Below are 10,382 nucleotides of genomic sequence, written 5' to 3'. Positions count from 1 at the left end.
TCCTTACTTTTGTGCTCCAACCCCCTTGCAATAAAGGCCAACATGCCAATTTGCTTTCCTTATTGCTTCCTTTACCTGCATGTTAACTTCTTGTGTTTCTTGTACGAGGACACCCAAATCTCTCTGAACACCAACATTTAATAGTTTCTCACCATTTAAAAAATATTCTGTTTTACTTTTCCCCACATCATACTCCATCTGCCACCTTCTTGCCCACTCACCTTTCGTTGTAGGTTATCTCCAGGTGAGGTCAAATAAACTTTTACATTGGGTCCACGCCTTGCAAGAAGAAAGATATAAACATATTCAAACGTACCCTTACCATATCACTTCTCCTAGTGCACTGAATTTAACATATTTGTTTCCAGGTACAGCAAGATTCATCTGCTTTGTGACCTGCATCCATGCAGCTTGCACCTGGGATTTGACACATATTTATCACCAAAAAGAACCACACTCCTTTGCTCTACTTCCTGCATCAACACCTCCAAATAGTCATTACTGAGGTGAGAGTCTTTAGCACTGCCCTCACTGCAAACATAATGGCCCCGATATTTATGGGGAAGGTACGGGTGAGGCCGAAAATGGCCAAAGAAACCAGCAAGGCCAGGGACACAGACGTCATACCAATCTTAACGGCAGCGCCTCATTTGCATCTTGTAGCTCCGCCTGGACAACCTGGCTGGCGGGCAGGAGAGAAACACTGGCAACAGAAGACACAGTCAGGGACCCATGGGGACGGTCCCCAACAATCATGAGGGGGTGAAGATCGGCAATCCGGGAGGGGGGGGGGAGGAAGATCCAGTCGGCGATCGAGAGGTGGGGGGGGGTGGAGAGGTTAGCAATCGGGGCTGAAGGAGGCTGAAGGCTTCCTTGAGGGGTCTGGGGGGAGCACCCCTGCTGAAGGAGTGCTGAAAGAGCCACTTACCTTGGGGAGCCAGCAGCTCCCGTCTCCGTTTCACTGCTGAGTTTCCCGACCCCTGGGAAAACCCACGCAACACTAGTTAACTTTAAATCGGGCTCCCAATTGCACTGTAGGAGCCCAATTTAAATATGTTAATAACCATCCCGCCTCTCCACGGCAGGACACTCAGACTCCTCTCCTGCTTGTCGTGGAGGGGTTAATATCGTGGCCAATCACTCTGTTGGTTCCTTGCAACCAACTCCCCTTTAAGGGCAATTAACAGCCATTTAAGAGCTTCTGGTTCAACCCATTTTCCTACTTTCTGCCAATCAGATTGCAGGCTTGACTTCCTGCCCCTCTCTTCCATGTGCATTAAATGGGGTGGTGGGAGAGAGAGGCATAAGGTCAGAAAATTGAGTCAGGGTGGTCTTCTGTGCTGGCTGCCATGATATATGCAGTCCCAATTTTCCTGGACTCAGAAAATTGGGGCCATAATGTCAAACCCCAGGTATGGGAAATCAATTTAGACACTACCTGGACAAATATTTACAAAGGAATTGAACCAGCAGGTAAGCAAATGGCATAAGGCCCAGAGCACAATCTTCATAAAATTGGAGCAGAGTTCAGAAAGGACTAGTCAGGATTGTATGAAAACAATAATCTCTCCCATAGTAGGCGCCTTGAATTTTAAGCAGTGGAAGTGGGAGGGGCCCAGAGGAAGGGTGAGATTCCAGCTTTCTTCATGCCAGCAAAATGTCACCAACATATGCTAAATGTGTGAATGGTTCATTATTTTATGGGAGATCTGATGTGGGCCAGTGATAGTGTGAAACTCTGTTGCATTGTATATTTGAGTTGATAATGCAGCACAGCCTTGCTTTAGAACAGTGGGAAGAATACGTTTGGTGTAGTAGAGATGCCTCGAACGCCTTGCTTAATGAAAAGCATTTAATTGCATTTTACAACTTTTAATAGATCGTTTCAATGATTCAATGTAGATAAGATGGAAATGTATTAGTGCTGCTGAAGAAATCAAAAAAAGACAAAATAATTTCATTTGTTGCACTGTTCTGCTGTGCAACAACAGTGATAAATAAAAATGAGAAAGAATTTCATGAAGATGAAAAGAAAATTGTAATATGTGGTGCAAATATAAAGCCTGGCGTTATTTTCTTTCACATATTGCTGTCTTTGAACTTGTGTATAAGAGTCATGTTAAATGAAGCATGTGTGAGTCACAATGATGTGGTCAATGGCATTAGCTACTTCTTTCAAGCAGTCTTATTCTCAGACACATTCAAAGAATAAATCAGCATATTCGTCGTGCTGCCTTTTGTTTACGCACTATTGATATGCGAGGGTCATTCTGGAGGAAAGCGTTTCATATGTGTGTGACAGAAAGCTGTTCTACCTGAATTTCACAACACTGAGCGACAACTTCAGCAATTTAAAAAAAATACTGAGGTGAAATTTGAAAAAAATGATTTATTTTTTTCAGTTGTGTTGTTTCTATAGAGGTCTGAATGCACCGAGTAAAGAGGTTAATACAGGTCATTTGGCGGGATGACATTCAAGATTTTTTTTTCTCACAACCGTCACTGAACAGACACAGGTTAAAGGCACACTTTTAGAATGGACAGGTATGGAATTGTATTTCAGCCCCCTGTAATAAAAAGAAATGAGCCTATTTTGTGTCGTGACTGCAGCTGGCTTGTTTTGTTTGCCGAATAACATGCAGCAAATGGGGGAAAAAAATTAGATGGATGAGGATCATAATTACTAGTCAATATCCTGGCGATAAGCCCTAGAACTTGTCAATCAAATGCAATCAATTTCATTGCAGACATCTGTAAAACAATAAAAAAAATATGCAGTGTAAACAGCTTCAGCAATTCAATAAAGCACATCTTGGAAGGCAGGCAAATCTTTTCACAGTAATTTGTTTCTACAGATGAAATTACTTCAATGCAAATGACGCAATTTGTGAATTATTCTTTTCAAGGTATTATTGAATGATTAAATGGAAATGTATAGTTTTGAGAAAGCCTATTGAAACTGCTTAAAAAAATACTTGAAATGAGTTCTCTTCTCAATAGTTTAATGTAGATTTATTTTGTCCGCAGAATAAAAGCTGTATGAAGCTGAAGGATTCATCATATTTTGCCAGTGCCTGAGCTGTGCATTAGCATACTGATTCATCTCTTTGCTGGTCCAGCAGTCAGCTCTGCGCTCCCAGGAGGGTCGGCATCTATTCAGCATTCAAGACAGAATTGATTCTGCTTCAATCCACAAAATCACGTGCCCGACTATAATAAGCTTCTGTAACTAACAGCTGCTGGTGGCAGTATTAGGTGGAAACATTTAGTCTTACACAGAAATGCTAGCCTGCACCAGCCTCCAAGTCTCTCCCTGGAGTATTGGACGGTATATTGCATATTAAAATAATTTAGCATTTTTAACACTTGCTTTTTCCTGTCCTCATGTTTTAAATTTTTTTTTCACAAAACCGTTCCCTTTATAGGTGGTGCCTCCCCTTTTTCTCGTACCCACCATATCTTGACCCCCAACCCCTGACATCCTGCTCCAGTTGGAAAGGCAAGCTGGTGTGAGATATAGAATTCTCAATGACCACTATCAGTTCTGCTCCACATTTGACCAGATGTAGGCACAAGTCAAGTGAGGGAATTGGACGAGATTGATTATTCCTTTGCCATGTGTTGGAGTGTTCACTTCCATCTGGTACTCCAAATAGGGGTCTACCATAGAGCCAACACAAATGCAAATTGTTTAACTTTGTGGATGTAGCCCGATTTTACTGATACATTTAGGAAAAATCATAGAAAGGTTACAGCGTGGAAGGAGGCCATTCGGCTCATCGAGTCCACGCCGGCTCTATGCAGGAGCAATCCAGGTAGTCCCACCCCCTGCCCTATCCCCGTAGCCCTGCAAATTTTTTCCTTTCAAGTACTTATCCAGTTCCTTTTTGAAGGCCATGATTGAATCTGCCTCTACCACCAACTTGGGCAGTGCATTCCAGATCCCAACCACTCGCTGTGTAAAAACGTTTTTCCTCCTGTCACCTTTGGCAAAAGAACCAATCACCTTAAATCAATGTCCTCTGGTTCTTGACCCTTCTGCCAGTGGGAACAGTTTCTCTCTATCTCTTCTGTCTAGTCCCTTCATGATTTTGAATACCTCTATCAACCAAGGAAAACAACCCCAGCTTCTCCAGTCCATTCACGTAACTAAAGCCCCTCATCCCTGGAATCATTCTAGTAAATCTCTTCTGCACCCTCTCTAAGGCCTTCACATCTTTCCTAAAGTGAGATGCCCAGAACTGGACACAATATTCCAGTTGTGGCTGAACCATTGTTTTATAAAGGTTCACCATGACTTCTATACTTTTGTAATCTATGCCTCTATTTATAAAGCCCAGGATCCCGTAATGCTTCTTTAATCGCTTTCTCAACCCGCCCTGCCACCTTCACCCCCAGATCTCTCTGTTCCTGTACCTCTTTTAGAGTTGTGCCCTATAGTTTATATTGCCTCTCCTTGTTCTTTCTACCAAACTGTATCACTTCGCATTTTTCTGCGTTAGATTTCATCTGCCTATGCCACCAGCCTGTCTCTACCCTCTTGAAGTCTATCACTATCTTCCTCACTGTTTACTACCCTTCCAAGTTTTGTGTCATCTGCAAATTTTGAAATTGTGCTCTGTACACCCAAGTCAAAGTCATTAATATATTGCAAGAAAAGCAGTGGTCCCAGCACCGACCCCTGGGGAGCACCACTGTATACCTCCCTCCAGTCCAAAAAACAACCGTTCACCATTACTCTCTGTTTCCTATCACTTAGCCAATTCTGTATCCATGTTGCTACTGCCCCCTTTATTCCATGGGCCGCAACCTTGATGATAAGCCTACCATGCGGCGCTTTATCAAACTCCTTTTGAAAGTCCATATAAACCACATCAACTGCATTGCCCTCATCTACCCTCTCTGTTATCTCATCAAAAAACTCTTATCAAATTAGTTAAACACGATTTGCCTTTAACAAATCCATGCTGGCTTTCCCTAATGAATCCACACCCGTCCAAATGACTGTTAATTCTGTCCCGGATTATCGTTTCTAAAAGTTTCCCCACCACTGAGGTTAAACTGACTGGCCTATAGTTGCTGGGTTTATCCTTACACCCTTTTTTGAACAAGGGTGTAAAATTTGCAATTCTCCAGTCCTCTGGCACCACCCCCATATTTAAGGATGTTTGGAAGATTATGGCCGGTACCTCTGCAATTTCCACCCTTACTTCCCTCAGCAACCAAGGATGCATCCCATCCGGACCGGGTGACTTACCTACTTTAAGTACAGCTAAAATGTTCTGTTATTAGAATAACAGGCAGGTGTCAGATGAAAACATCACCTATCCATAGCACACACGATATCACCATCTCCAGGAAATATTTTTCATACTTCATGGAGATGATATCGTCATTAACAAAAAAACCCTCCAAAAATTATCAATGACCCACTGGAGCCAATCCACTGTCAATATATTTACATAATTTCCTTTTTTGGTGTCCATCCTTTCTCCTCCGATTTTCTCCCTAACTTTCCTGAAGAAGTTGCCTCGGGCTGGGTTAAGGTTGCCCGTCCAATTCCCATTTGTCCATTAACAGCCTATACAAGTTCCATCTTTTACAATTTTAATTGCTTAGTTCACATGTGACCTAAACTGAGTGCATAATGAAGCCCATGGAATACTATTCATGTCTCACTTGTGACCCTGACCATGAGTCACTGGTGACTTTATCCACTATGAGTTCACAGGTTAACCCACTTGTGGAATATAAATTATACCGCTCGAGTCTTCATCATATATCGTTCATTTTTTTAAATTAAGGAGCAGGGACAGAGAAATTAAATTTTAATAAAACAGCTGATCTTACAATAAATGTTCTTTACCTTTACTATAGCTCATAGCAGTCATCTTAAGTAGTAATAATAAAAAATAAGTTTTATTGTGATAGTTTTTCAAAGACAAAAATAGGGCGATAAATTGCCGGGGGAGAAAATCAGTTTTGAAGCAGAATATAAAACACAAAGTAGTTGGTAAGTCAGTCTTTTTGTAAAACTATTGCTATCTATATACATTTGAGCTTGGAATTTGTACATCGTACTGTTTGATTTTTGGGCAAACTTGGACAATCGGGGGGCAGAGTCTCTTACCCTGGATTCCTGCCCACCTTCGCACCCAGTCAATTTCCAGCTGTCCTTTCCATTTCATTTTCAATCATTTGCACTCAGTGATAATCATGCTCATTTTACATGGGTGTCCAGGGCAGCTAAGTGCTGGGGAAAAGGCGGAGGTGAGTTTATAGAGCTAAACAAAGATATTGGATTTCTTTGCAGAACCGTTTTCACTCCAATGATTTTGGAGGGTTTTTTTGTTTTTGTTTTTGTTTTTTTTTGTTCCTGACACTTACTTTAGCACCTGCCTTCTGGCATAAGCTGTGGGGCTGCCATTCCCACCCCCGCTCCCCCACTGTCCCTGTCACTTCTGACAGGGCATAATGGGTTTCCCCATGGGGATTCCCCGGTAAAATCCTCAGTACATACTAAGCACATGATGAAGAGACCTTGGCACTGCTCGCTCTTTAATAGCCAAGCCAAAAGAGTAATTTTCTTGCTGATGCACCTCATGACCCCGTTCCCAAAACCAAGTGTAAACTCTTGTTTGTGAAGCCTAGCATCAGCAATTGGGGAACAGTGCATAATCTATGGAACGCCAAATGCAAGGTGAGAAAGAAAAGATGTGAGAATGAATGGGGACAATGGAGCTACATGTGTGAGAGCGTATATTGAGAACAGAAAAAAATTCGGGCTCGGCTGTGATACCCTGCGTTTGGTTGAACATACACCTGTCATCCTCCAGCACCTTGCCCTGGTGACTATTATTTATGTGAGCTCGAGCAATAAGTGTTGGCAGGCTATTGAATCATGGAGGGTGATTTTTTTTTGTTCTCAACATGCGCCCTCACACATGCAGCTCCATCATCCCCATTCATTCTCACACAATTTCTTTCTCACTTCCCATATCATGAAATAGAAGCAGGAGTAGGCCATACGGCCCCTCGAGCCTGATCTGCCATTCAATAAGATCATGGCTGATCTTCGACCTCAACTCCCCTTTCCTGCCCGATCCCCATACCCCTTAATTCCCCGAGAGTCAAAAAATCGATGGATCTCAGCTTTGAACATATTCAACGACTCAGCATCCACAGCCCTCTGGGGTGGAGAATGCCAAAGATTTGACATTCCATAGATTACGCACTGTTTCCTAGTTGCTGATGCCAGGCCTCACCAATACTGCTCTGGAGCCAACCAATAACTGACACACACCAGTGGTCCGGGAGAATTGCTCTCTGATTTATTTTCCTTCCATTGTGGAAATACGTAGCCTCCGCTCGGTGTGCCTGCCGCTGACAGTACGGGTAATATCAGAAACTCATTGTGCAGGGAACCGCAGATTTGAGCCTGTCACTTAGAATGCATTTTACACTACGCTGGAACGTCATTACAAAGTGGTTTTCACTTTGCAGCGACGCTAATGTTGCAGTAGAAATTTGAAATTGGGCCCCGACCTGACTTGGAGAGAATGGTGGAAGAAGTCCTGGAGGATGTAGTCCCACAATGCACTCCAGGATTTTGACCCAGCGACAATGAAGGAACGGCGATATATTTCCAAGTCAGGATGGTGTGTGACTTGGAGAGGAACGTGCAGGTGGTGGTGTTCCCATGTGCCTGCTGCCCTTGTCCTTCTAGGTGGTAGAGGTCACGGGTTCGGGAGGTGCTGCCAAAGAAGTCTTGGCGAGTTGCTGCAGTGCATCTTGTCGATGGTTCACACTGCAGCCACTGTGCACCGGTGGTGAAGGGAGTGAATGTTTAAGGTGGTGGATGGGGTGTCAATCAAGCGGGCTGCTTTGTCCTGGATGGTGTCGAGCTTCTTAAGTGTTGTTAGAGCTACACTCAACCAGGCAAGTGGACAGCATTCCATCACACTCCTGACTTGTGCCTTGTAAATGGTGGAAAGGCTTTGGGGAGTCAGGAGGTGAGTCACTCGCCGCAGAATACCCAGCCTCTGACCTGTTCTTGAAGCCACGGTATTTATGTGGCTGGTCCAGTTTAGTTTCTGGTCAATGGTGACCCCCAGGATGTTGATAGTGGGGGATTGGGCAATGGTAATGTCGTAGAATGTCAAGAGGAGATGGTTAGACTCTCTCTTGTTGGAGATGGTCATTGCCTGGTACCTGTCTGGCGCGAATGTTACTTGTCACTTATCAGCCCAAGCCTGGATGTTGTCCAGGTCTTGCTGCATGCAGGCAAGGACTGCTTCATTATCTGAGGGGTTGCAAATGGAACTGAACACTGTGCAATCATCAGCGAAACATCCCCACTTCTCACCTTTTGATGGAGGGAAGGTCATTGATGAAGCTGCTGAAGATGGTTGGGCATACGACACTACCCTGAAGAACTTCTGCAGCGATGTCCTGGGGTTGAGATGATTGGCCTCCAACAAGCACTGCCATCTTCCTTTGTGCTAGGTATGACTGCAGCCACTGGAGAGTTTTCCCCCTGATTCCCATTGACTTCAATTTTACTAGGGCTCCTTGATACCACCCTCGGTCAAATGCTGCCTTGATGTCAAGAGCAGTCACTCTCATCTCAACTCTGGAATTCAGCTCTTTTGTCCATGTTTGGACCAAGGCTGTAATGAGGCCTGGAGCCGAGTGGTCCTGACGGAACCCAAACTGAGCATCGGTGAGCAGGTTATTGGTGAGTAAGTGCCGCTTGATAGCACTGTCGACGACACCTTCCATCACTTTGCCGATGATTGAGAGTAGACTGATGGGGCGGTAATTGGCCGGATTGGATTTGTCCTGCTTTTTGTGGACAGGACATACCTGGGCAATTTTTGTCGGGCAGTTGCCAGTGTTGTAGCTGTACTGGAACAGCTTGGCTAGAGGTGCGGCTAGTTCTGGAGCACAAGTTCACAGCACTACAGTCAGAATATTGTCAGGGCCCATAGTCTTTGCTGTATCCAGTGCACTCAGCCGTTTCTTGATATCACGTGGGGTGATTCGAATTGGCTGAAGATTGGCTTCTGTGATGGTGGGGATCTCGGGAGGAGGCTGAGATGGATCATCCACTCGGCACTCCTGGCTGAAGATGATTGCAAACGCTTCAGCCTTGTCTTTTGTACTCACGTGCTGGGCTCTGCCATCATTGAGAATGGGGATGTTCACAGAGCTTCCTCCTCCTGTTAGTTGTTTAATTGTCCACCTCCATTCACGACTGGATGTGGCAGGACTGCAGAGCTTTGATCTGATCCATTGGTTGTGGGATCGCTTAGCTCTGTCTATAGCATGCTGCTTCTGCTGTTTAGCATGCAGGTAGTCCTGAGTTGTAGCTTCACCAGGTTGGCACTTCATTTTTATATATGCCTGGTGCTGCTCCTGGCATGCTCTTCTACACTCCTCATTGAACCAGGGTTGATCCCCTAGCTTATTATTAATGGTAGAGTAAGGGATATGCCATGCCATGAGGTTACAGATTGTGGTGGAATACAATTCTGCTGCTGCTGATGGCCCACTGTGCCTCATGGATGCCCAATTTTGAGCTGCTAGATTTGTTCTGAATTTATCCCATTTAGCACGGTGATACTGCCACACAACACGAAGAACAGTGTCCTCAGTGCGAAGACGGGACTTCATCTCCACAAGGACTACGCGGTGGTCATTCCTACCAATACTGTCATGGACAGATGCATCTACAACAGGTAGATTGGAGAGGACAAGGTCAAGTGTTTTCCCTCCTGTTGGTTCTCTCACCACCTGCCGCAGGCCCAGTCTAGCAGCTATGTCCTTCAGGACTCGGCCAGCTCGGTCAGTAGTGGTGCTTCCAAGCCACTCTTGGTGATTGACATTGAAGTCCCCCACCCAGAGTACATTCTGTGCCCTTGCTACCCTCAGTGCTTCCTCTAAATGGTGCTCAACATGGAGGAGGATTGATTCATCAGCTGAGGGAGGACGGTAGGTGATAATCAGCAGGAGGTTTCCTTCCCAATGTTTGACCTGATGCCATGAGATTTCATGGGGTCCGGAATCAATGTTGAGGACTCCCAGAGCCACTCTCTCCTGACTGTATATCACTGTACCACCACCTTTCGTGTGTCTGTCCTGCTGGTGGGACAGGACATACCCAGGGATGGTAATGGTAGAGTCTGGGACGTTGGCTGAAAGATATGATTCTGTGAGTATGGCTATGTCAGGCTGTTGCTTGACTAGTCTGCAGGACAGCTCTCCCAATTTTAGCACAAGTCCCCAGATGTTTGTGAGGAAGACTTTGCAGGGTCGACTGGGCTTGGTTTGCCTTTGTCGTGTCCGGTGCCTAGTGGTCTGATGCTGGGTGATCTGTCCGG

At 44.8% G+C, this 10,382-nt stretch overlaps 1 long non-coding RNA gene across 1 annotated transcript; it reads left to right on the top strand.

Annotated features, from left to right (window-relative positions):
- Nucleotides 1-1,326: 1,326 nt before the first annotated feature.
- LOC137326121 (uncharacterized) lies at nt 1,327-3,365 on the top strand. The gene is made up of 2 exons (XR_010964111.1): nt 1,327-1,473; nt 3,028-3,365. It is a non-coding gene; the product is annotated as an uncharacterized lncRNA (long non-coding RNA).
- The last annotated feature ends 7,017 nt before the right edge of the window (nt 3,366-10,382 follow it).

Source organism: Heptranchias perlo, chromosome 10 (assembly GCF_035084215.1).
Source record: "Heptranchias perlo isolate sHepPer1 chromosome 10, sHepPer1.hap1, whole genome shotgun sequence".
NCBI classification, from domain to species: Eukaryota; Metazoa; Chordata; class Chondrichthyes; order Hexanchiformes; family Hexanchidae; genus Heptranchias; species Heptranchias perlo.
The sequence above is the reverse complement of the archived record's forward strand: the minus strand, read 5'-3'. Positions and strand labels throughout refer to the sequence as shown.